This window comes from Papaver somniferum, chromosome 1 (genome assembly GCF_003573695.1).
Source record: "Papaver somniferum cultivar HN1 chromosome 1, ASM357369v1, whole genome shotgun sequence".
NCBI classification, from domain to species: Eukaryota; Viridiplantae; Streptophyta; class Magnoliopsida; order Ranunculales; family Papaveraceae; genus Papaver; species Papaver somniferum.
The window spans coordinates 198561391-198587510 of NC_039358.1; the positions used below are offsets into that span (position 1 = coordinate 198561391).

At 37.0% G+C, this 26120-nt stretch overlaps 1 pseudogene; it reads right to left on the reverse strand.

The window, feature by feature from the left end:
• Positions 1-7621: 7621 nt before the first annotated feature.
• On the reverse strand, positions 7622-20574 carry LOC113357447 (annotated as a pseudogene).
• Positions 20575-26120: the final 5546 nt, after the last annotated feature.

Below are 26120 nucleotides of genomic sequence, written 5' to 3' on the forward strand. Positions count from 1 at the left end.
TCTGTCGAACAGGGAACTGACCGCCGTCTCAAAAAAAAAAAAATTGCTACACGTAACTTTTTGTTTGAAAGGGGGTTTTGTCCCTCACATAATGTTACACTACCATCCACTCGTTCATTCCGAGCGAGTTGGGGTTGGAAGTGGTCTGGAAGTTACCCATAACAACCTCTAATTAAAGCAAATTGATATTGCATCTTTCATTTCCAAAAAGTGACACTACCCATAAGCCTTGCTATATTAAGATTGAGAAAATAATTAGATGTTTTGTGTGGGATAGGCATCATAGTAAGAAAAAACTCCATTTAGTGAAGACGTCTCAATTGGCTACGGAAAAAAACAACGAGGGTCTCGGTACTAAGAGTTTAAGGCATACGAACGATGCTCTATCAGTGAAATGGTCATGGATATTTGCGTTAGGGGATGACATGTGCTGGAGGAAGATTATAAATGAGAAGTATGGTGGTAGTCAACAGCCTTTTATTTCTAATCAGCCGAAAGGTTCGTATGGAGTCTCAATACGGAAGGGAATTATGGCTTGAGCTTCAATTTTCAAAGGGAATTTTACCTTTCAAAGTTAATAAAGCGTCCAAGATTAATTAGATGTTAGGAAGATTGTTGACCGTTTAACAGAAATATGGAGACTGAATTCCCTAATATCTGCAACAAAGCTTGTTCAAAAGGTAAATTTATTATTGTGGTTAGTAATGGGTTTATTGTATCAGCTGGTTGGAATCTCGAAATCCCAAAAAAAACATTTATATATTGACCGTGTTTTTGATCAAGGGCTTTGGAACCATTTCAGAAGCGAGCCTCAGTTTTCTTTCTCCTCCCTTCCTCGATGAAGACTTTATTACATACCTGACATGCCAAGGATAAAATGGAAAAAGAAGTTGTGGGCTATGATAACTTGGTCGATTTGGTTGGAAAGAAACGCTAGAGCTTGTGAGAGAAAAAAAATGAAACTTCAAGGATTTATTTTTAAGTGGGAATGTTATAAATATTCTCCATTTTGGTTGACCTGGCACAAATACTCCCAAGGGATAAAAAATAATTTTTTTGAGTCAATTTGAGAAAGTTGCTTCCACTTTTTGGAAACAACTTGTGCCAGTTGCATCCAATTCTGGAAACAACTTGTGTTAGTTGCTTCCACTTTTCAGAAGGTAAGAGTATTTTTAAAAATTGAATAAAGGTATATTTCAAGGAGTGGATTTTGAGGGCTATTTAAATAATGTTCCCTTACCAAAATACTTGCGTTATGTTTTATTGAGTTTTAGTAGGCTTCTTTTGAAAGTGTCATTCAGAATTGGAAATTGATGTACTTTCAACCTCCTTAAGTGCAGCTATTTTGGTGTGCATTCTCTATGTCTTTCGCGTATCTCTTCTCATGTCTTGTTCTATTTTTGTCTATTCTTCCCTGTACTCTTTTTGGATGGTATAATTCTTTTGTACCTTTTTCGATCAATTGAAAATTTTACTTTGCTGACGAAAAAAATAAATACACCTAACTACTTTTAATTCTGTCTATATTCAGCAACGTCACTTCATTTCGACGGTGCAATATGTTTTATAGTAGCAGAAATAAATCACCGGGAAATAATAGAATAAATCAGGTAAGAGGAAAAGATGAATAACTCACATAAAAAAGAAGAACACAGATGCATGAAACATACTCCCTCTGTTTCTAAAAGACAGTCCGCTTTGATTTTGTCAAAATATTAAGGAGGCCATAATACTTACTTTACTGTCCTTAACTATTTACCTATTTTATGTTAATAAAAATGCAAGTATTAAAAACTTCCTAAAATTGTTAAGAGGATTGTAAATAGGAAACAAAAAATGAAAACTAAAAGATATCGAATTTAAATTCTTTATAAAATTTAATTCCTGGAGCCAAATATATTGTTTTTTAAAAGGAATGAAGGACGTATTTGTTTCCTTAATTATACAAATTTCTTTAATATTTAAAACTAGGTCGCATTAATATGCGTTTATGAATATATAAAATTAAAGACTATAATAGAGAGTTCATTGAAAATATATGCCTATAAATAGAAGTTGGACACAATTTTGAAATAGACGTAAATAGAATAGAGGACGGTCTTTTTGAAACAGAGGGAATATATATTACTCATAGTGGACATTACATAATAGAAAACCACAGATTACGCACAAAGCATGAATTTATTTTTCGCTTGATTGACAAAGCACGCAATCCAACTAACCAAACCACACATAATTATACAGGCCTTAATGCAAATCATAATTCACTTCGCAAACCGCGCATAATTATACAGGTTGTAATGCAAATCATAATTCACTTCGCAAACCACACACACGCAACAGTATTCCACCCATCCACAACTGATGCTTTTTTCAAGAGGCTACGGTTGCCTTGCTTATAATATTCTTTAAATTGCAAAAGTTTCAGTTGAGGGTCCATTTGTCATAACCAAAGATATCCTTGTTTTCTTATTGTTTACCATAGCTCGATGAAGCACGCCTTTATACTTCCCGTTGCTCAGTATCTACAGACCAAAAAACCACAAAAGACAATGAATCAGTAAAGCTTGTGCCCATTAGTCAATAATATATGAACGATCACGGAAATTTAATTTACTCAAATAAGACTAGGGTTACGAGAACGAGACAGAGAACTAATTTACATGTACCTCCATATGATCACCAGTGTTAACCACGATAGAGTTGGGAATCGCATCCACAGCAACCCATTTTGCCTTTTTCTTAATTTGCAATCCACCCACGTCATTCTTGTTAAACGATATTGTCCTGATATCTAGGGATAATATCTTCTTCTACATGGTATGTATATCTTTGTATATTTTGTTCCCTTTTTCATGCATATTTTGTTTCTCTTTCTATCTCTGTTTCTTGTATATAAGAACATATGTATTGTATTTTGTTCACGATGTTGAGTACAATTCTATCATTCAGAATATACATGTCATGACAATCTCTGTCATGGCATCAGAGCCTGGCAAGAGCTAACAATCCATCTTCCGCTGCAACAACAACAAACAACAACAACAACAAGATCAATTCCTGTCATCCATCCCATCTCTGTCTCGTATGTGTTTAGATTGTAAAACTCAAACCCTAGTATCCAAAATCCTTCCCTGTTATCGTTCAATATGTCGCGTGAAGATTATCAACCTATTACCGTAAAGTTTGATGGAACAAACTATAATCATTGGTCCTTCCTTATGAGAAGTTTTCTCAAAGGAAAAGCTATGTGGAAATATATTAATGGCAAAGCCAAAAAGCCTAGTGATGTTACGACTGGTATTGTCATTAGAGATAAACAAGTTGAGCCTAGCAAAGACAAAGAAACTGAAGAAGACAGCGTTGAAGACTGGGAGATCAACAATCACAAGATACTGACATGGATAAGCAATACAATAATCACTTCCATAAGTATGCAACTCACTGGTTTTGAAACTGCTAAAGAAGCATGGGATTTTCTTTCGAGAAGATATACCCAAGTCAATTTTGTTCAACGTTACAAACTAGAACAAGATATTCGATTTATGAAGCAACAGATGGATCAGTCAATCTCAGATTTCCATTCTGAGATGTCAATTGTATGGAATCAACTAGTACTCATGGAACCAAACTGGACTACAGATATTGAGTTATGGCAGAAATACAAAGAAGAGTCACGACTAGTTCAACTTTTAATGGCGTTAAGAGATGATTTTGAGACTGTAAAAGCTTCAATCCTTCATTGATCACCTCTCCCTACTGTAGAAGCTGCGTTATCTGATCTTATTACTGAAGAAACTCGAAAGCGGATCAAGCCTGAGATACCTATACTGTGTTTGTAGTTCCTTCACGTGCAAGTTTTAATAATACTTTCAATTCTCAAAGAAACTATCGTGACATGTCACAGGTTCAGTGTTAAGACTGCAAGAAACCCTGTCACTTGGCCAAGAACTGCACTTTACCATCAACACAGAGAGTGTCACAAACATCAACCTTTCAATCTCCAACCCATCAAAGTTAGAAATCTCAGATTCAATGTAATTATTGTAAAGAACCTGGTCATACAGTAGAAAACTGTATATCTCCATCTTAAAGAAACATGAGAGAAAAAGAAGGGTTAATGGCACTGCATACACACCTGTACCATCCATTCTTGCAGCACCTTCACTCGAAAGAAGTCATGAAACATCAACATCTACATCAAGTAATCTTGTTGATATTCAAGAGATTCTCAAACAAGCCCTTGCAATTGGTAACAATAACTCTACAGCAGCTTCTGCTTTCTCAGTTCCCACGAGTACCTTTTCAAATGGTTGGTTTCTTGACTCAGGTGCTTCTAATCACATGACATTCAATTCTAATGTATTTGAAAACAAGCATCCTATTGTTACACCCAAAATCCAAAATGCAGATGGATGTGAAATAGCTACTAGTCATATTGGTCAGGTTAAAGTCTCAAACAAAATACGTATATCTGATGTGTTACTTGTTCCAAAGATCATGAATTTTGTATCAATTGGGCAACTGTGTAATCAGGGTTTTGACATTTATTTATTCTCTTTTGGTTGTGTAATACAGGATCCCAGGACAGAGAATCTTGTTGGGATAGGCCGTAGAGTCGGTAGACTATATCTCCCTGAAACTCTAATTGTTCCTCAACAATCAAAGAATGAACTTACTGCTGCAGCTGCAAACTCTCTTTCTTCTACTGTGTCTCCATTTATGTCTTGGAACTCTAAGCTAGGCCATGTGTCTTTTTCACGTCTTACATATATGATCAATAAAGGATTACTCGGAACAACTCAAGTTGATAAAGAACCTTATTGCATTTCCTGTAAGTTTGGAAAACAACCTGCACTTCCTTTTAATAATAGTATTACTCATTCAGTTGAACCTTTTGATCTTATTCATTCTGATGTGTGGGAAAAATCTCCCATTTCCTTTAAGGTAGGGGCTCTATATTATGTTATCTTTATTGATGATTTCTCTCGTTTTACATGGCTATATCTTTTCAGTTCTAGATCAGATTTCTTGAAAATATACACAAATTTCTCTAGAATGGTCAAAACTCAATTTAAAAAATCCATTAAAACCTTTCGTGCTGATCACGGAGGTGAATCCATATCAACTTCTTTCAAAGAATTTCTCAAAACAGAAGGTACTCTACTTCAGTTATTTTGTACTGAAACTCCAGAGCAAAATGGTTTAGCAGAAAGAAAACATTGTCACCTCATAGAGACAACTAGAACCCAACTTCTTTCAGCATCAGTTCCCTCTAATTTTTGGGGTGAGTCAGTTCTTACTGCAATTTCCACAATAAATCGGCATTCCATCTATAGTCATAGGAGGAATATCACCTTATGAACGTGTCTATGATAAGAAACCAAATTATTTGAAGATTCATGTTTTTGGTTCAGCATGTTTTGTCCTTCTCACAGAACGAGAAAGAAACAAACTCAGCAAAAAGAATGTTATTTGTGTGTTCCTAGGTTATGTTACTGAACAAAAAGATTATCGTTGTTACAATCCAGAGAGTCGACGATTACGTATTTCTCGGCATGTTACGTTTTGGGAAAACATACCCTTTTGGTCTCTTCCTAGCAGCAAGTCTTCTACTCTAGAACAGTTTACGTATCTAGATCCGTTAGAGAATGTATCTCTACCTAGGTCTCAGCCTACAACTATTCCATTCACCACCACATAAGTCACTCCTCTTGAAAGTTTCGAAAGTCCACATGACCACTCTATGGAAAATCCTGACATTGCTTCTCCAGAAAGGGATCTTGTGCCTGATAATGATGCTTTACCCTCCACGTACTCGTCGACCACCATCCAGGTTTGCAGATTACCATTGTTCTTTATCATCCATCTTATCTATACATGAACCAAAAACATACAGGGAAGCATCTACAATTCCAGTCTGGCAAACATCTATGGGAAAAGAACTAACAGCATACAAGGACGCTGGTACATGGGATATGGTTGACTTACCACCAGGGATAACTGTTATTGGAAGTAGATGGGTTTACAAGATCAAAACAAACTCAGAAGGTAAGATAGAACGCTACAAATCTCGTTTGGTTGCTCAAGGATATACCCAAGAATATGGTATAAACTATGAAGAAACATATGCTCCCGATGCTCGTATGACTACTGTACGTACACTTCTTGCTGTTGTTGTTGCTCGTAATTGGAATCTGCATCAAATGGATGTCAAGAACTCCTTTCTTAATAGAGAACTTCAAGAAGAAGTGTATATGAGACCACCACCAGGAATGACTCATTCTCCAAATCAAGTATGTAAGCTTCGTAAAGCTTTGTATGGACTTAAACAAGCACCGCGTGCTTGGTTTGAGAAGTTTTCCAATGCTATCCTTTAGTACGGATTCAATCAAAGTGTGTATGACTCAGCTATGTTTACTCGATCAACTGACAAGGGTATGGTTATTCTCTTTTTGTATGTTGATGATATGGTTATCACAGGTGACGATTTAGAAGGAATTACTGCTCTTAAACTTCATCTCAGTTCATGTTTTGAAATGAAATACTTAGGTCCTTTAAGGTATTTTCTTGGTATAGAGGTTGACAAATCATCTGATGGTTATTTCATCTCACAAGTGAAGTATGCCTCCGACATCCTTCAGCGTGCTGGGTTAACAAATAGTAAAACTGCAGATACACCTCTTAAAGCTCAATCCCTTTGAAGGAAAATATTTAGACAATCCTACATTATATCGTCAGCTTGTAGGAATTCTTAATTATCTAACCATCACAAGACAAGATATGAGTCATGCAGTTCATGTAGTTAGTCAGTTCATGTCATCTCCAAGATCCACACATGATGCTGCAGTACTACGGATATTACGTTATATCAAAGGCACCCTGTATCAAGGTATAAAGTTCTCATATACTTCTGATATTTGTCTTCATGCATATTCAGATTCAGATTGAGCTGGTGACATCACAGATAGACGATCAACCACAGGATACTATATATTTCTAGGCAACTCTTTGATCTCTTGGCGCAGTAAGAAACAAAGTGTAGTTTCTCGGACTAGTGCAGAGGCTGAGTATCGATCTCTTGCTCATACAACTTCTGAAATTGTTTGGTTGAGATGGCTTCTTGAAGATATGGGAGTTCATTTATCAGAACCTACTCCATTGTGTTGTGATAATAAGGATGCTATTCACATTGCGCATAATGACGTGTTTCATGAACGTACAAAGCATATTGAGATTGATTGTCACTTTGTAAGACACCACTTCAAGCAACAGACTATTGTCTTACCATTTTTTCTCTCAGAATTGCAACTCGCTGATTTATTCACCAAAACATTGACCTTAGCTCGTCTAAGGTTCTTGATTTCCAAACTCAACATGTGTTGTACCATCTTGAGTTTGAGCAGGGTGTTAAACGATATTGTCCTGATATCTTGGGATAATATCTTCTTCTACATGGAAGGTTTATATTTGTATATTTTGTTCCCATTTTCATGTATATCTTGTTTCTCTTTTTATCTATGTTTCTTGTATATAAGAACAAATGTATTATATCTTGTTCACGATGTTGAATACAATTTTATCATTCAGAAGATACATGTCGTGACAATCTCTGTCAATTCTATATGAGTAGGGTTAAGAGACCATGATCAGCATGTGATGGCAAATCAACTGCAAGTTCAGGTTCCGGGCAAGGAGGGTATTGTAAAGACCCTCAAGCTCGTCAGCGCTATTAGACTAGTCAAGAGACGTCTTAGCCGCTAATAACTCGATTAGTTTGACACCAACGTTAGTCAATAGGAATTAATCTAACAACGATCTAGATAGGAAAATAATACTGTTGAATAAATCTCGAAAAGTTTCGCAGAATGGACTACTCGAACGTGTCAACCGGATACCAGAGTAAGAAGATATTAAACCGCCTGGCTGCCCTTAACCTTTGGGTGGGTGCCTTTATCATGGGTCGTTGACCTGATCACCAAAACGTGTCGACTCGAGAGAAGACTTTCACTTTCTCTTTTCTTCTTCTTTCTTATTCTTAATTCTTCTTCTTTATGTTTCTCTTCTCTTTCTTCTTTCTATGTTCTTCTTATGTTGAAGATCGAGAGACGAAATTAAGGTGTGATTGAGTGAATCAAATCGTGTGGATCTATAAAGGAATGAGGAGTTTGTGTTTCTGTTAATCATGAAGAAGAAGTTTGAGTTTTTGTTATAAATTTAAGATATGGTTTCTGAAATTAGGGTTTATAGAGATGATTTAGGTTCTGAAGATTGAGAAGTAAATCGAGGTATTGATGGATAAAGAAGACAAGGGTTGTTGTTAAATCAATGAATTAAAGAAGTTAGGTTATCTCAGAGATTTGAATTAGGGTTCGAATTAGTGGATGAATAAGAAGGATTATATACTGGGTATGGGTTATAAGAGTTGAATCGAAGTTTCAATTTAATTACAGAGATAAAAGAATCAAGAAGTTGTTTAGGTTTTGAAGAAAAGTCAGAGAAGATGAAGTTGATGTTCTTGAAGAATGATTAGAAATGGGTCTGATGTGGAATAGGAGATGAGATTGACGAATAACTCAAAATAGGAGTTAGGGTTTATGTGTTCCTCCCCAAAATCAAGAATTAGGGTTTGTATACCGATTGAAGATGATTGAGAGGATTACAATGGAGTTGCAGGTGAGGTTCTTAATCTCAGGTGATGAATTTGGTGCTGGTGATTGATTTCCGGTCTAGACAGATAATTCTGGGGTTTCAATTGAAGTGTTGGTGAAGTAATAATTCATAGAGTACTAGATATTGGTTGGATTTAAAGGTGGAGATGTATTATGGTTTAGATGAATGATGGTGATGATGTATGTGTCGAGGATTACTTGCACTGGTAGTGATGGTGTTGTTGAATATGATGGTGATGTTATTAGTTGAAGTTGGAACTGTTACTGGTGTTGAGATTGAGTTGCAGGTGATGTTGTTTTGGTAAGTACAAGGTCATGAAGTGGTTAAGGGAGTTGTTATTGATCTGAGTTGCAGATGTGATAATTGAGGCATGTGGTATGTGATAATTGAGCTTTGCTCAGCTGGTAGTGATGAAGCTGCAGTTTATGAGATTGGTGTAGTTTAGATGAGATGATGATAGTGAAGTGGTAAGAATATAATGAATTGGTGGTGAATGAATATGGAGAAGTTATAAGCTGAGTTCCAGGAATGTAATGTGAGGTTAAGTTATGATGTGTGGGTTTGTGTTTTGATTTGTAATTAAGGATATTATTTCTGGAATGAGAGTTATTAACTGAAAGAGAAGTAAATTGTGTTGGTGAACTGTGGATGTTGGATTAAGTTACAGAAGGTGTTATTGCTGGAATGAAGATTAGGGATGGTGATTGTAGGATTATAGATAGTGACTCAGGGTCGGCTTGCAGCTACTGCACTTTTAGGTAAGCTAGATTTGTATTTGTATTTAAATTATAAAGTTTAAATGAATTGAATGGTTGTAAATGAAGGATGAGTTGGTATTGCAGTTGAAGTAAGTGGCGTTGTAATACTGAGAATGGTGATTGTAGAGTTGTAAATAGTGATTGCTGTGAAAGCTTGGAACTGCTGAACTGTAGGTAGGCTATAGTTGTGTTTGTAATTGAATTGTTTAATTCTATTTGAATGAACTGATGTATGTATAGATTGAAGTTGAACTCGAGTTAGAGTTATAAAGTTAGAATCACAGTTGCGTAAGAAGTTTTGGCCTGTATTATGGCCTAGTTTTACCATTAGTCATCCTAGTCGGATGACTCAGTTAATCTGATTGAGTCACATGTATACCTGAATCAGTCTTATTGACTGAATTGACCCGGACCGATTCTTGTTTGACTCATTGACCGAGTTAGACTTTAACCTTGGACTGTTGACCTGACCTTGACCGTAGACTTTTCTTGACCATTGATTGACGTTTACCGTTAGTTGACCCTTTGACCGTTAGTAACTGTTAGTTGACTCGGATGGACTGGACCTTAGATGAAGAGGCTAGTTTAGTGGACTTGGGCTTAGGAATAGACTTTTTATTTGTTGAATTGGACCACTTATGGTCTGAATTAGCTTTTGGTTCCTTCTACAAAGTTGTAGACATTCGTAATACATATTCAATGGACTATAGAACCAACCCAATTCAATTAGTAAACCTTAGATATGCTAAATATAGAGAATAAAAAGGTGTAATGTCATAAATGGGCTTAGAACCATTAGGTAGACTTGTATGATTCTTGTATGAGCCATTTTGGCTAGATGCTTAGAGTGCTTGTGTGATAAACAGTTAGTCTAATAACAACGATCGATTCAAAGGATGAACTTGTGCATTTTGGATCTCGAGGTAGGCGTGGCTTATCATCAAAAGAGGTGGGAATACATTTAACTCTTTTGTGATCGTTGATGTTTTTTTTACAAAACTTTATGTTTATCAAACTTATGCATTGTCTAGTTGTGCGCTCCATGCTTTATTTAAACTGTAATACGATTGTTCAGTTGATTCTTTGAATCGTTCCATGGATTGGAAAGGACCTGTAATGTTTTGTTTGTCCTTATGAATTGTATGGGAAATCAGAATTTCCACGTGTGGTATATGGGATACGCTCCTTCACATTTATACCTACTTCCTTTCGAGCTTTTATGCACATGTCTAGGGCGATACACCATAATATTATTATTAGGTGTTGGAATTTGGCATTGAATATTATATATTGTTTGAAGAAGAAGTTTGTTCCATATACATGATTGTTTACTTCAGTGACTTGGTCGTTATTTTATGTTTGGGAAAACATGTATTGTTTTCCAAATCTTGCCTTTGATTACTTAAAAGTTAAATGTTATTCCTACTGGGCACCCCTTTTAGGGATGATGTTCTCACCCATTCCCACTTTCAGTTTCAGAGACAGATCAGCGTTCTGCAGCGAAAGCTTCGAGGAGTCGAGTCCGTTTGTTAGATTACTTTGGTTATGTTTATTATGTTGCATATTATATTTGTAAACCTAATGACGATTGTACATGTATCATTTGATAGTCGATCTTGTATATATTTCTGAGAGGGACAAGTTTTGGGTTAAATTTGGTAGCAGATTTCTTAATTGAATGTTTAAATAAACGATTTAGATTTATTAATGCTTCTTTATTAGTTAATCTCTTGGATTAGTTAGCTGCTCCCTTAGGGGGCACTACAGGTATATATTTGCAGAAAACTTTTGAACAACAGAATTTAGTTCAAGGGACTTTTCGATGTGCTCTTTCTCTAATTCTAGTCCCTCCATAATTGCTTTGAGCAGTTCTTTTATTATTTCTCTTGATCTTTTGTTGTACTCACTTAAAACCTGATTGTATGAACAAAACAAAATTTAGCCAGGTGCATTTACAAACTCGGACAAGTCTAACTGAGTATACACGTTTAAGAACATTAGAGGTTTACCTCATACCCTAGGGTTTAACAGGGGAATTAAACACTGGATGCACTAAGACCCTAAGATAATCCCTCCAAAAGAAGACACTCTCAGAGGTAGGGTTGAAATTGGTTCCACACATAATTGGGTCCAAAATGCACGGGTCTGAAGCATTCTCTCCGTTGTAAACCGACTTTTCTTCCGGACTTAAGTCGAAAAAATTCATACAGGAGTTGATCAATTCCTCTTTTAAACTCTCTGGAACTCCATGCTTAACCACCTATAATTGTCACCCGAGCAAACTCATAATAAATAAACTACTTCAATATGCATGTAACTAACCAATTCTGATCAGAAAAAAACTGAAACTCAATCAAGAGAGAGAATGAGTCGTACAAGTCTAAAACTCAGTTCACCTGAAACTCAAACTTCGGTTAATTTCTAGACGTTTCTTTGCCTCCTAGCTCTTCAACGGTCTTATCCTACCAGTTGTTTCCCGGATTTCAACCGGAATCCTTCTTTCTTCTTCCTCTATTCTCTCTTTTGCTTCCATGATCATCCTCCCTCATCTATGAATTATCAATAGATTTATTTCCTTCTCTTTCTCCCTTTGTTTTCTCCTTTGGTTTCCCTCATGAAAAGCATCTTACAAATCACTGTTATCACTGGAAATTCTAAAATCACTAAGAACACCAGCCTCACCAGAATCACAAGAATCACAAGAACCATTAGAATCACCAGCATTATCACCATTACCATCATCCGGATCACCCACATCACACAAAACACTTATATCACAAAAATTACAGGAATCACTAAAATTACAGGTCTCACCAACATCCCAGGCAAGTCCAACATTCAAAACTTTCTAAGTATCTCAAAAACCAATATGGAAAAACACTCATCCTAGTTCAGGGAATATAATTTTCCAATTCATACTAATCACCAACCTTTTCTTCTTAAATTCTTCAGTAGACCATCTTTCATACTCAATGCTAACCTCAACCCCATTATGAGTCTCCCCACTAATTCTCAGAAAACCTATGTTCTTAAACTAAACAACGGTATGCACCTAATTGAGCTGATTTCTAGACTGAAACTCCTAGAAGAAACTCATATTCAGAGGTCTCATGATATTATTCAATCAGAAGCTACTCTAGCAAATCCTATCAGTTCTCAATTGAAGGTCAAAAACACCAAAATTCGGAGCAAAAATACCATACTCAACCACAAATTCAAAAACAACAAAGACCCATTCCAACAAATTCATAAAAACATACATAAACAAAGTATCCATATCAATACCATAATTCATAAAACCAAAAGCAAGCAAACTATGTTTCAAACAAATCAAAATTTAAACTTCGGTTCTCCTCACAGAAAGATAACCGACAACCCTTAATCAAAATCAAAATTTTCATTACTTGAAATTTGATTACAAGAAACTGGTAAACCAAGACGATCACTACCTACCTGTTTCGCTGAGTTCGACTCCGAATTCCTTGACTAACACTGCGAGTCTGACTTCGAGTCAATCTCCTGGTTGGCCTTGGAATCTGAACGCTGGTCGGGGTGCCTTCCTTCTCCTCGTGGTCATTCTCGAAATATGATTGGTCAGACTCTACATTGATAGGACTCACCGGCGACATCGAATTGGCAGCTGGATCGGAGGTTGGATCGGTGGTGGGTTGACTAGTTCCGGCAAAGATGGCACGTCCAATTTTCCCAGTAGCAGGGCAGAGAGCATCCAAAACTGGAAAATACATGGGCTCATCATCACCCCAAGGCTGCGCCACCAACCGACGAACCATGAATTGTGCAGCTGTAGGCAGAGTGATCGACTGAAACCCAATCATACTCAAGCCAGATATGAGAAATCTATCAGCAGCAACAACAACTCCCTCATGCACTTCAAAAGGCCCGTATTTCGGATGATAAGCGTACAAGACCCAATCATCATCATCAGAACCGTGTCGCTTTGGCTTCTTTACTTTCTCTGGTGTTTCTGCAGAAGCACTTATCTCACTATGATGGGTAGTACCAGGCATTCTACATCCACCCTGCTCAACAAACAAATCAGGCCTAACAAAATGATTACCTATATCTTGATTCACGGGAGAAGGTTTGGGATCCTTGAAGAACTGAATCAACCTCTCAACTGGCCAATCGATTAACAGTTCATGTAATCACCTGGTGGACAATAGTGCAACAACCTCTCAGCCTCAATATTCACATCAATATTATGTTGCATATCCCTCAAATACCAATCGAAGTTCTCTCTAAAGTTGGGATATTCACATCCTTGTGGAAAAGCTATTCCATGAGGCAGACGATAAACCAAATGCTCATATGGATACCAGTGTATAAGGGTCTCCGTCTCTACTTCATTCAATTTGTGTTTGCTTTTACGATCGACGGGTCCTGGTCCTCCATCCATGATGAATCTCTCAGAAAGTTCTTAGAAGGAAAAATTGCAGAGGATAAACAACTGTTTCCTCTCCCAGCAAGAGAAAAATCCCTTTTAAAGAGGCTCATTCTAAAAACCTCGACTGTTTCGCCAATAAATTGCGTCGATTCCCAACACCGCTTCTTGCAGACTCAACCTTTCTCTTCCTCTAATATATCTGTCGTTTCAATTCTCCCACAAATAGGCTATTATAGCCTTTGTTGCAGAAATGCTCTCTCCACACGCTTAACCATTATAACTGTTTTGTTGATGGTCCTGACAGGTGGCAACAAATTGGTTGACAACTCAACACTATCACTCTCCAGATGGTTGGCATGCAACAACTCCCTATTCCTCACACAAACCACTCGCACAGTTCTGACTCAGCTACTTAATTCCAACATAACTCCTCAGACACAAGCTGAGTCGAAAACTAGTTGGGCTGCAACTGTTTCCAACATATTTGACGAGCCCATTACTACTTGGCGGCAGCCCAACATGAATCCAAAAGGGAAATCAAAGTCCGATTACACTCTCTCTACTCCATTTATAGACACAGTAGCTAGTCTAAGTACATAGGTAAGTATGCACCCAACACTCTTTGATTCAAAGTCTACTAACTTTGTAGTACAAAGTGTTGTCATTGATAACAGGTCTCGATCCAAACTGCCATTAGCCATGGAAAACCAAGGAAACAGCTTTATTGAGGATTACAGCAGATACAATTACAAATTCATCAGTCTAATTTTAAAACTTCGTTTCTACTTCACTTACGACAAGGCTCAATGTATGCCCGTGAAAAAATTTCAAATTAAAGTTAGTCATATCAACATCACTCTCTCAGTTATATGCCTCTCTCTCTTTTTCCCTAATGAACATAACCCCCTTTCATACCTTCTTCTCTGGTGCCATAGTTTCAATTTCATGGCCTCCTCCTCTAATTCAAACCCACAATCCATTGATGACCTGGTCAAACAAATGAACTCTGCCCTAACCATCCCTGATGACTTGTTCCCAAAAGTTTTCATCAACTCTGAAAACATCAAATCTAAACAAACCCAAGACTGGAAATCCTGTTTCATAGGAAAACTTTGTAGCAACATTTGTTTTCAAACCTCCAGAGTCAGTAATTTTATCAATACAAACTGGGAAATGCTTAGCAAAATTGAGGTTGAAGTTTGGAACAAAAGAAGAAATTTTTTTATCCTCACAACCACTCATGAAGAAGACTATTTAACTTTAAGAAATGGTTCTAGTTGGAGTTCCTGCTAATGTCCCTGAGCTCATTGATAAATAATTATTCTCCAAAGTTATGATATGGCTCTTAGTGAAGAGAATCCCAACTCATATAATCCCAGATATACCAAGCATTATCAGACCCATTGGAGTCTTTCAGGGAGCCAAAAAACCTTATTGAAGAGACAGATTTGAAAAAAATTTGGAAGTTAAAGTGACAATCAATGTTACCAGATCTCTCAAGTTTGGTATACAAGCTTTTCAAACTCCTACTGTCTCTCACTGGCTGGAATGTGCTTATGCTCTCAATGACATCAAATTTTGTAAAGTTTGCAGAGTGTTTGATCATCCTAGTCCCCCCTGTCCCTCACCTCCTAATCAAAACAATCCAGATTACTATCATTTACCAATTCCTCAACCAGCACCTCCACCACTAACCCTAGACAAAATATTGTGCAAGCAGGAAAGGATATCATCCACAGACCTTACTCTGATGCAGATGCTGCTGCTGAATTTGAAGCAAAACTGAAGGCTGCTAAAAGATTGGAGCTTGAAAAGTCCATAGCTAGCATTACTTCTACCTCAAATTCCCCTATCACCTTTGGAGCTCAGTCCTTGAACTCTGACTCAACACCTCCTCCACACCCTGATGTTTTAGCCTGTCAAATTATAAACAAAAGAATGGAATTAGCAAAACAATAGTTGTCTCTTACAATAAAATACTTCCAAAGTGGAAAACTGTTGCAAGAATTAGTACCAACAACAACAATGATCCAAGAAAGGTTGATGAGGAAACAGCTGCTGCTGATCCTACTGCTGCTGATCAAATTTTTCCAGTCACCAACACTCCAAAACACTTACCTTTCAATACCCTACCTACATTAGCTCAAATCAAAGCTAACATGGAAGCTGAAGCTAATAAGAAGAAAAAAGCTGCATGGAAAGCAAAAAAAAAAAAGATCATACTTTGATGATATCTTTCTTAACACCTCATCCACACCTATTTTAGATATCAAGAGAAAGAAGGTCACCCCCATTGAAGCTAATACTGCCCTCAACAGTATGAACATGGCAAGTTTTAAAAGATTCAAAGACCTAAATGTTACTTCTCAGGAGCAACTGGACAACATCCATTTACTCATGGCTAATGGCAATTCGGACTCCTCCTCTGTTGGAACAATGGTATTTCCTTTGACCACCTCCTATTACTTTCTCTTTATAACTCATGCTTTATCCTTTATTGTGCATTTCCTGTTATTTGGTCATTATGACAATATAATTAGAAGACTTATCTCCAAGTATCCAGCTGTGTCCTATTTTTGGCAATTCTTTACTTCCCTAGCATGGAATTGCCAAGGACTAGGCACAAAGATGCTAAGAGATATCTTAATGATATGCTTAATAAACTGAACCATGACATTATATTCCTATCTGAAACTAAACAAAAGCATGATAAACTAAAGAAAACAATGCATGACTTAGGGGTCAACAACTTCTGGTCAGTTAATCCAAGAGGGGCAAGTGGCACTGCTGGTGGATTAACATTGATATGGAAAAGCAATATCTCCATAGAAATCTTGGATTATTCTATAAACCACATCAATGCAATAATCAGCACTGCCAATAGGCCCCCTTGATTATTTACAAGCTACTATGGCAATCCTTGTGACACTCAATCCAAGTTAAACTCTTGGAAAATCCTTGAGAAATCTGCAGTTTCCAATAAATTGCCATGGATGCTTATTGGGGATTTCAACTTTATTCTCCATAGTACATAAAAGTTTAGTACTCACCCCATAGATGCCAATAAAGCATCCATTCAATGAAAAGATCCTTAATTTGGATATCATTGACCTTGGTTTTTCTGGTTTCCCTTTTACTTGGTCAAACAAAAGAAAAGGCCATGCTCTTATTGAACAAAGATTGGATATAAGCCTAGATAATGATAATTGGCTGGCCATCTATCCAAACACCACTATCACAAACATGCTAGCCATTGGTTCTGATTATCACCCCATCTTACTAAACTCCAACCCTCACTGAAAGAATGGTAAAATTCCATTCAAATTCTTTGGTCCCTGGTTAGATCATGCTGATCGCAAAAAAATCATTGCTGAATGTTGGAAAAATATTACTCCTGGTTCAAGTGTTTTTTCTATTGCCAGAAAACTTAAAGACATTAAACTACAAATCAGAGTTTATGGAAACATCAAAACCAATATTGATGAATACAATCAACACTTAAATTGGATACATACTCACTACTTCAGAGCAGACAGAGGACAGGCCCTAGCTGATGCTAGAAAACAGTTCAAAAATTGGCAAGACATAGAAGAAAAATTCTGGAAAACTAAGAGCAGGGATCAACTCATCAAGCTGGGAAATAAGAACACAAGTTACTTCCACAGATCCAATAAAAGTAGAACAAGAAGGAATAAAATAGAATCTATCCAAAATGAGGAAGGCAACTGGATTACTGAGTGTCAAGAGGTTAAGGAATGATTTACCAATCACTTGTCTCAGATGGCAACTGCTAAAATAATAAACCCCTCCTCTGAAATCATAAAAGCTCCAGGGCCAGATAGGTTCCCACCAAACTTCTTCAAACTCAACTAGGACACCATTGGCAATGATATTGTCACAATGGTTCAACACTTTTTCCTCTCTGGTCACCTTTTTAAGGAGATAAATGCCACCTTTATAGCCCTCATCCCCAAAATTGACAACCCAACTTCTCCTAGTCATTTCACACTAATCAGCCTTTGAAACACCACCTACAAAATCATATCTAAACTTCTAGCTCAGAGATTGAAGCCCTTTCTAAACAAAATCATATCCCCCTACCAATCTGCTTTCATCCCTGAAAGGCAAATATCTTACAACATAGCTATTGCTCATGAAATTATACACACTATGGCAAAATCTTTTGACAGAGTGGACTGTGGTTTCTTAATGACCATTATGAAGAAAATTGGGTTTGATGATCAATGGTGCAACAAGATCTATCAATGCATTTGAACCTCCACTTCAGCTGTCCTCATCAATGGGTCCCCTGACAAATTCTTCAAACCTTCTAGAGGTCTAAGGCAAGGTGATCCTCTATCACCTTATCTATTTTTATTCTGCATGGAATCTCTTTCAAGGACTCTTCTGCATGCTGAGGAGATGAGCATTATCAATGGTATCAAGATCTGCAAAGCTGCACCATCTATCAGCCACATTCTCTTTGCTGATGATTGCATGATATTCTGCAAAGCAAACATTACTGAAGCTCAAAATATAATGAAGCTGCTGCAGAGATTTGGCAGCACATCTGGGCAACTAATTAATTTTCACAGATATGGAGTCTTCTTCAGCAAAAACACTAATCCAGACCTCATTCCTCAGATCAGCAATTATATGGGAGTTCAAGTGCTTCAGTTGGATGATAAATATCTAGGCTCACCCCTCTTCACACATAGAAGCAAAATCAATTCTTTCAAACTTGGAGTAGAAAAATTGAAGCTGAGACTTACTGGCTGGAAAAATACACCTCTAAATCCTGCTGGAAGAGAGGTAATGATCAAATCTGTAACATCCTCTGCTTGTATTTACCAAATGAACTGTTTCAAGGTGCCTAAGAAAACTTGCAAAGACATCAAAAATCTTCAAAGAGGTTTTTTATGGGGAAAAAATATAGAAAATCCTTCTGGTTATTATCCTAAAGCCTGGACAGTAGTGTGCAAGCCAAAAGAAATGGGGGGTCTAGGATTCATGAATATGGAACTATTCAACAGCTCTATAATAACAAAAATTGTATGGAGACTTGAGCAGGATAAAGACTCCTTATGGTACAAGCTCATGGATGCCAAATATCTCTTAGGAAGAAATGTTCTTAACATGAATACAAAATCAAAGGATGGGGACTCATGGATATGGAAAGGAATCCTGGAAGGCATAAGAAACATCCAACAACACTGCTCTTGGAGGATTGGTAATGGTAGAAAGATCAAAATCTGGGAAGATATATGGATTCCAAATACCACCTCAAGACTACCAAAACCCCAGAACTGCCCACAGTACATTGAAAAGCTAGAATCTCTGCTTCTTCCAGATGAAGCTCAAGTTTATACATACTTCAGCAATGATAAGGATGCTGTGATTGTTACACTGCAGACACACCCAAATGAAGAAGACGAAATAATATGGAACCTCAATGATACAGGAGTGTTTTCTGTCAAGGAGCTGTACAAGGCAAAAATTGGTCACCTATACAGAAATGATACTCTAAGTGGCAACTGGGAATCCATTTGGAACATGGAAGTGGCTCTAGTCATCAAAATCTTTATCTGTAAATGTGCACACGGAATTCTTCCCACTAATGCCAAAACAACTAGCATACTTCATTACATAAATCCTACATGCACTGTTTGCAATAATGGGGAAGAAGAAGCCATGTCTCACTTGTTCCTGAATTGTCCTGCTTCTACTTTGGTGTGGCAAGAAATTCTTGGATACTCTCATACTCTCTTTGATAACAATACCATTTTCATTGACTGGTTGAATTCCTGGTTCCACCCTGGAAACACTAGTACTAACTGCAACATTTATGCCACTACTTGTTGGTATATCTGGAAAGCTAGATGTGATTTTATATTCAAACAAATTCAGCCTAATGTGAGAGTTACTACTCTGAGGATTAAGCAGCATCTGTGCAATCATAATAGAATACATGTTATGCACGATCGTATCATGAACAGTTTCCCACTCTTACCTGAGGAAACTGACATTACTTTGCAACACAACATTACTCCTTATACTTGGAATGCAGAAGCAGGGTTTGGGAACAACATCAGTATATGCACACTACAAGATACTGAGAACTCATTATATTACACTGCTCTAACTATGACAGATTTTGCAGGAAAACTTCATTGGCACTAGAAGACATCCAGGACACTCTGGAGAAGGGGGAACCACAGGAGGGGCAGACCTAGCTTTCCAGTGGGCCAAAGAAATGCAACACACAAACATCGCGATATCTGCTGAATCAATGGATATTCTAGTTCACTTTAAGTTGCTCTACCATGAAGCCGCTCAAGGAAGATTTCATCTTAATTATTATGAAGAAGACACGGTCAAGAAGAAAGTAGTAGAAATATGGTCATAAAACCCATATCTTTTGTTTTACTAAATCTTAGTATCATTCATCGTACTTGAAACATGGATGCCTTTAATTTAGCTCTTTTTTGTAAGAACAATGCTGCCAGGCTGAGTGGTGCATCCACAGCCAATGCCAATACAACTCCTTTGTACTGGTCTTAGTGCCTTTCTACACCTGAGCTTTTCCTATAAAAAAAAGAATATGCATGTAACTAGTGCAAAAATCATTATAATTCAAATTCTATTCATAAATAAGTTATTACCATGAAGAATCCCCAATCGCAGACATGCATTTTGAAGCTCTTCGATTATCTTAGACCGTTGGGCAGGTGAAATCATTAATAATTACATGCCCAATTGCGCATCACCATGCAATTGTAAATCATTGCCCAACGAATCTTTATGGACATGGGTGTGTGTGAGACCAAGAGTGGTGGCTAATACCTTCTCGAAGGACAAGTGGGCCAAAGTGGGCGATAATTCAATAAATAGCGCAATGAAGATCCACCTACGTCTGCAAGCATTGATGCGACAGACTGTCTACACACACCGAAGACAGTACCGTGAATAACACTTCCATACCGTGATAATTCAATAAATAGCCCAATGAAGGTCCAACGGCAGCGACGAGACCAGGAATTTATGTTTGGGTGGACTAAATTTTTTTTTCTCGAACTCTGATATTAATTCATCTCAACTGCGAGAATGACAATTGTAGCAATATACTTGAAGCGAGTATGTGTATGCCACACGATCTCTTTTCCTTAGAGCACAAAGCTTTGAATCCAATTTTTTCAGCTTGTAACTAATATTAAGGACAAATTATTTGCGTATCGACAATAATAATCCTGATTTATTTAGCGGGCCAAGGCCGTCCAATTTTTTTCTAGTTTGAAAGGTTATTATAGGGATGCAAAAATATTTGGAGTCTGTACATATACGCATAATAAGTCATGACATATTGTATTTTTGTCTCATGAATACACTGCATTTTTAGATTATATATAGATATACATAAAATTGTAGTCACTTCATAGAATAAAAATGAATTTTTGGACAAAAACTTGTTTTTTTTCAGGTGGACAAACGTTTGCTTAGTTAAGGCAAGTCACCCCCATTTGACACACAGTTTTATTTTATCTGACATGTAACAGGTGAGCCCATTCAATACCTGATTTTAAGAAACATCATGGATACTTGTTTTTCCCTGTAGCCTTTGAACGGTTGAGATGCTATTCAAAAATTAATCCATGTGGGACCGGGTTCCAAAATCTTCTGATTTCTTCCACGCAGAATCATATCTTAACAATTAATGGGCTATTTAAAATTTACACATGGGTTTACAAATGTTAAAAATTACACTAACAAAACATCTTTCACGGAAACTTAGGTTAAAGCCCAAAAAAAAATATTAATCTTATTGGTAGGCTCAAAATATTTTTCACCTACCCTGACACCCATAATTATTCAAAACAAAACTAGCCATAAAAAACCAAGGTGATACTCTTTAAGTTACACAAACACCAGCCATATTATTTGGGCTTAATGCAAACCATATCCAAGAAAGATGAAACAAAAACTCCATTTCAATTTAAAAATATTAAATTTAGTTTTCATTACTCTTTCAATTTCCAATCCTGCCCTTCACCGGTACGCATATGCGTATAAATTTATCTTCTTCTCTCTTAATTCATTTTGTTTTCCTCCTTCCCTAACAGCGCCACTACCTCCAACCGTCGCACCACCATAAACCACCACCAGTTTCAGATCTAATACCAACCTTCTTTTTTCTGCTACTACCATTTACATCGTCACCAACAGTACCTCCGCGACCACCAACCAGTTACGACGTTCAGATATGACATCAACACCAGATTCACGGATCTCTTCCAGGTTAGTAACTTCATTTCTACACATTCTTTTTTTTTTTTTTTTTTCAGATTGATCTCAATTTTTTTCGATTGAAGTAATCAAGATTCTACAATGAAAATTAGGTTTTGATTTTGGTGTTTAAGAGGTTCGTCATTATTGAAAGAAGATTTAGATCTGTTAATTTCAGTTTCAGTTTCGGATTAAATGTGGTGGAATTTGAGGTTTAATTTCCAGGGTTTTTAGATCTTTGAAATTGGATAAACACACAGAATTTGACTAACTTTAATTTCATCGCTTTGAGTGCCATTACTTGTATTATGTAATTTTGAAGATGATGTTAAAACATTGTTTATTGCCGGTCTTGGTGGATTAAATTCGGCTTCGAATCCTCCATCACCAAGGAATACAGTAGTGGTGGTGAATGGATCTCATGGGGAAATGAACTAGTGATGGAGATTTAATTTGATCTGCTTGTGTCAGGGGAAATGATGAATTTTAGAATGGTTATTCGAAGTGGGTAAATAATTATACTCTTATTTTCATTGATTTTTCTATTATAGAATTTGTTTTGCCATTTTTTCCCAAACAACAATGGAAGCAATTCGTCCGTCTGTTCTGTTGAAAGACTCGTCAGTAACCGTCTCTATTGCAGATAATTGCTTTATAGGGGATGGCAATACCAAAGTAAGTTCCTTTTTCTTTTTTCATTTGATTTCATTTCATTTCATGGATCTCTCTTAGTCTAAAATGTTTTTTTTTTATTCTGCAGATTTGTAAATTTCCTAATCAACATACAAAATTGAAGGATCGTCAATTTACCGCTATTCTCATGGAAACTTGGTGTTTATTTCTTCAATTTTTGCAGATATGTCGGCAAAATTCTCACAAACTTTACAAATCAGTGATCGCAATGATTACATCGCACCATCACAAGCTTGCATAGTCTATCTAAATGGGACTACGACTGCTAAGAAGAAGGAGACATCCCAGGTGGTGGTGACTTTAGTTTCAATAAGAATTTTATTGATTTCTAATTGTTATATCAAATGATTTTTTTTGACTAATTCTTGTTTTTGTTTTTACAGAACCAAGTGGTGATTGCACCTATTTCCTTTTTCCCGGAGGTGACGAAGTGATAAAGCTATGCTTAGCCTATTTTCTTTTTCCCGGAGGTGACAAAGCAATAATTACAGTGCCAGAAAAGACATCACAAGCTTTGGAATCTCCATGTTGGCTAATGGGACCTGGTGGACTTATCAGCGTCATGGTTTACGTCGGACATCCTGGTGGAAGGTAATAGTTCTGCTACAGATATATGGTGTATCTTTTTTCATAGCATTGTTAGCTCACATGGCAAAGCACACCCGTGTTTATTTTTTTTCCCTCTGGACTTGCTTAAGTCCACAAGTAAATCCAGGTAGAGGGTCAATGGATTTTTTTTCCAAATGTAAATTGACTATTATTTGTGGAATAAAGTAAGAAGGGGCCATGTTAAGGTGACTGACCTCATTGCTGATCATGTCTTAGCACCTTAATTGTTGATCAATAAAACATATCTTGATATTTTACTTTTGAAACCTCCCAATTCAACCTTCCTTCACCGTTGAGGACTTTCTGATCTGTATGTTAGCAAGGCCTTGCCCAACTTCCATACTTGCAGAAACAACTAACTTGCTGAAACAATAACTTGAGGGTTGCCACTATGTTCATTTTTGCTTTTACACAAGCTAACATATTTCTTCTTGCTTCCAAATTTTGGGGACACTATTTCTTATGCTAAAATATGAATACCATTCATGTTTGTTCTCAGGTAGAAGTACGAGACAATCCAATCCTCTGCTTCTGGATTACAATCCGAGAGTTGGGTTTGCTGTAAGTTTGAAATGTTAAATCGACCACTGGCGCCAGTTCTTGTATTGTTATTTAAGAAATGAATATATGTTTCCTGTATGCTATATTCATATAAAAAGAAAAACAGGGTCTTATAAGCATCAGAAAGAGTTGTGTTTATGTCTCCTTTAGTTATAATTAGCTCGTTAATTGCTAGACTGTGGTCGTAAAGAAGGAACATTTTTATTTTTGAAAGACATGGTGGAAGGTTGGTTTTTCTTGTTGGTGAATGAGTATGTTGCACCAGTCTAAGTAACAAAGTCATGTTCATGTTTAAGATTTAGTTATGATGATTTAGGAGCTAAATATGTAACATATTGATTTTTGATATAGCATAGAGCATGGATCTGTGTTGCTGTGTTGTTGCTGTCTTGGCTAGGGCTACAAGGATGAGAAGAAGATGGTCAATGAAGAAGATGGTGCTGTTGTGGATAGACGGAGGATGAAAGTAGAGCTGATTTATAGCAGATGATGCTGTAAACTAGAGAAGAAATGAAGCTTAAATGAAGTGCAGCTACTGATGAATTTTGATGAAACCAATTATGGTTTCATCTTATTTATGATGAAACCATAATCGGTTTCATCGTATTTATGATGAAACCAAAATTGGTTTCATCTAATTTTTGGTCAGTGGTGGTGGTGGTCGTCGGCGGGTGTTGGCGATGTTGCTGGTTTTAGTCGGTGGTGGTCGGCGGTGGTCGACAATGGTGGTGCTGGAAGTTGATAATATGTGTTGTAGCATAGAGCATGGATCTGTGTTGTTGTGATGTTGCTATATCCAAGAGAACTGCAACATAAGATCCTTGTTGAATTTTTCTTGTAGTTGAATTCTGATGAAACCAATTAGGGTTTCATTTATTTTATGATGAAACCATAATCGGTTTCATCGTATTTATGATGAAACAAAAATCGGTTTCATCTAAATTTTGGTCGGTGGTGGCGGTGGTGGTCGGTGGCGGCGGTGGTCGGCGACGGCGGTGACAGTCGGAGGTGGCGGTGGTGGTCGGTGGCGGCGGTGGTGGTTGGTGGCGGTCGGAGGCGGCGGCAGCGGTCGGAGGTGGCGGCGGCTGTCGGAGGTGGTGGCGGCGGTGGTGGTCGGTGGCGGCAGCGACGGTGGTGGTCGGTGGCGGTGGTAGAAGGTGGCGTTGCTTGTTGGTGGTGACAATATAATAAGAATTAAAGTGGGTTGATTTTTGTTTTTGTTGGGGTGATTTAAACTAAGAGGGTAATATAGACCAATTATATTAAATGGGGTTTTGTGAACAATTTGTTTTATTGGAGTTTTTGTGTATGGATAGTGACATCTTTGGGGTTTTAACTCGCGGACCGTATTCAAAATTATAAATAGATAGTAACAAGACAAAGTTACCCTTAATATATTACTTGTAAAAGGAAGAAATTTTGGATTTTCTATCTGTTCAGTAAAAAATCTGCATGACGAGTTATGCGTCCTATTTTTTCAGGGGTATAATTGGTATGCAAACTTGAATATAATACATCTAAAAAACCGTGCCTTAGAATTTTACAAATTTTATCTCGTTGGAAAGCTTTTAAAGCACTCCACAAAACGAGTACAAACAACAATATCAAATTTAAATTTTTACGAAAAAACGGTTATTTTAGGGAGAAATTTCGAAAACTTGATAGATTACCATTATGCAGCCACCATAAAGGATGCATAACACATTATGCAAAGACCACAAAGGATGCATAACAAATCATGCAACCGTATTTTTGGTTTATGCATCCACTAGTTGGTTATATAACCACTAAAACGAATGATATGCCTAAAAATAATGAAAGAAAGATGATGCATGACACATTATGCAACCACCAAAAAGGATGCATAACAAATTGTGCAACCATATTTTGGTGCATGCATCCATTTATTTAATTTTGCACCCGCTAAAACGCGGTATAAACCTAAAAAGTAACATTTTCACCAAAAAAAAAAATGAACAATAAAGTATGCGATCATTTTCTGGATTATATAATAAGTTATGCAACAAAATTTGAAGTTGCGTAACATGTTATGCAGCCGTTTTCTGATCAATTTTAATGCTAACAAAAACGTTGTTGCATAAATGGGTTATGCTGCCATTTTCTCGAATGCATAACAAGTT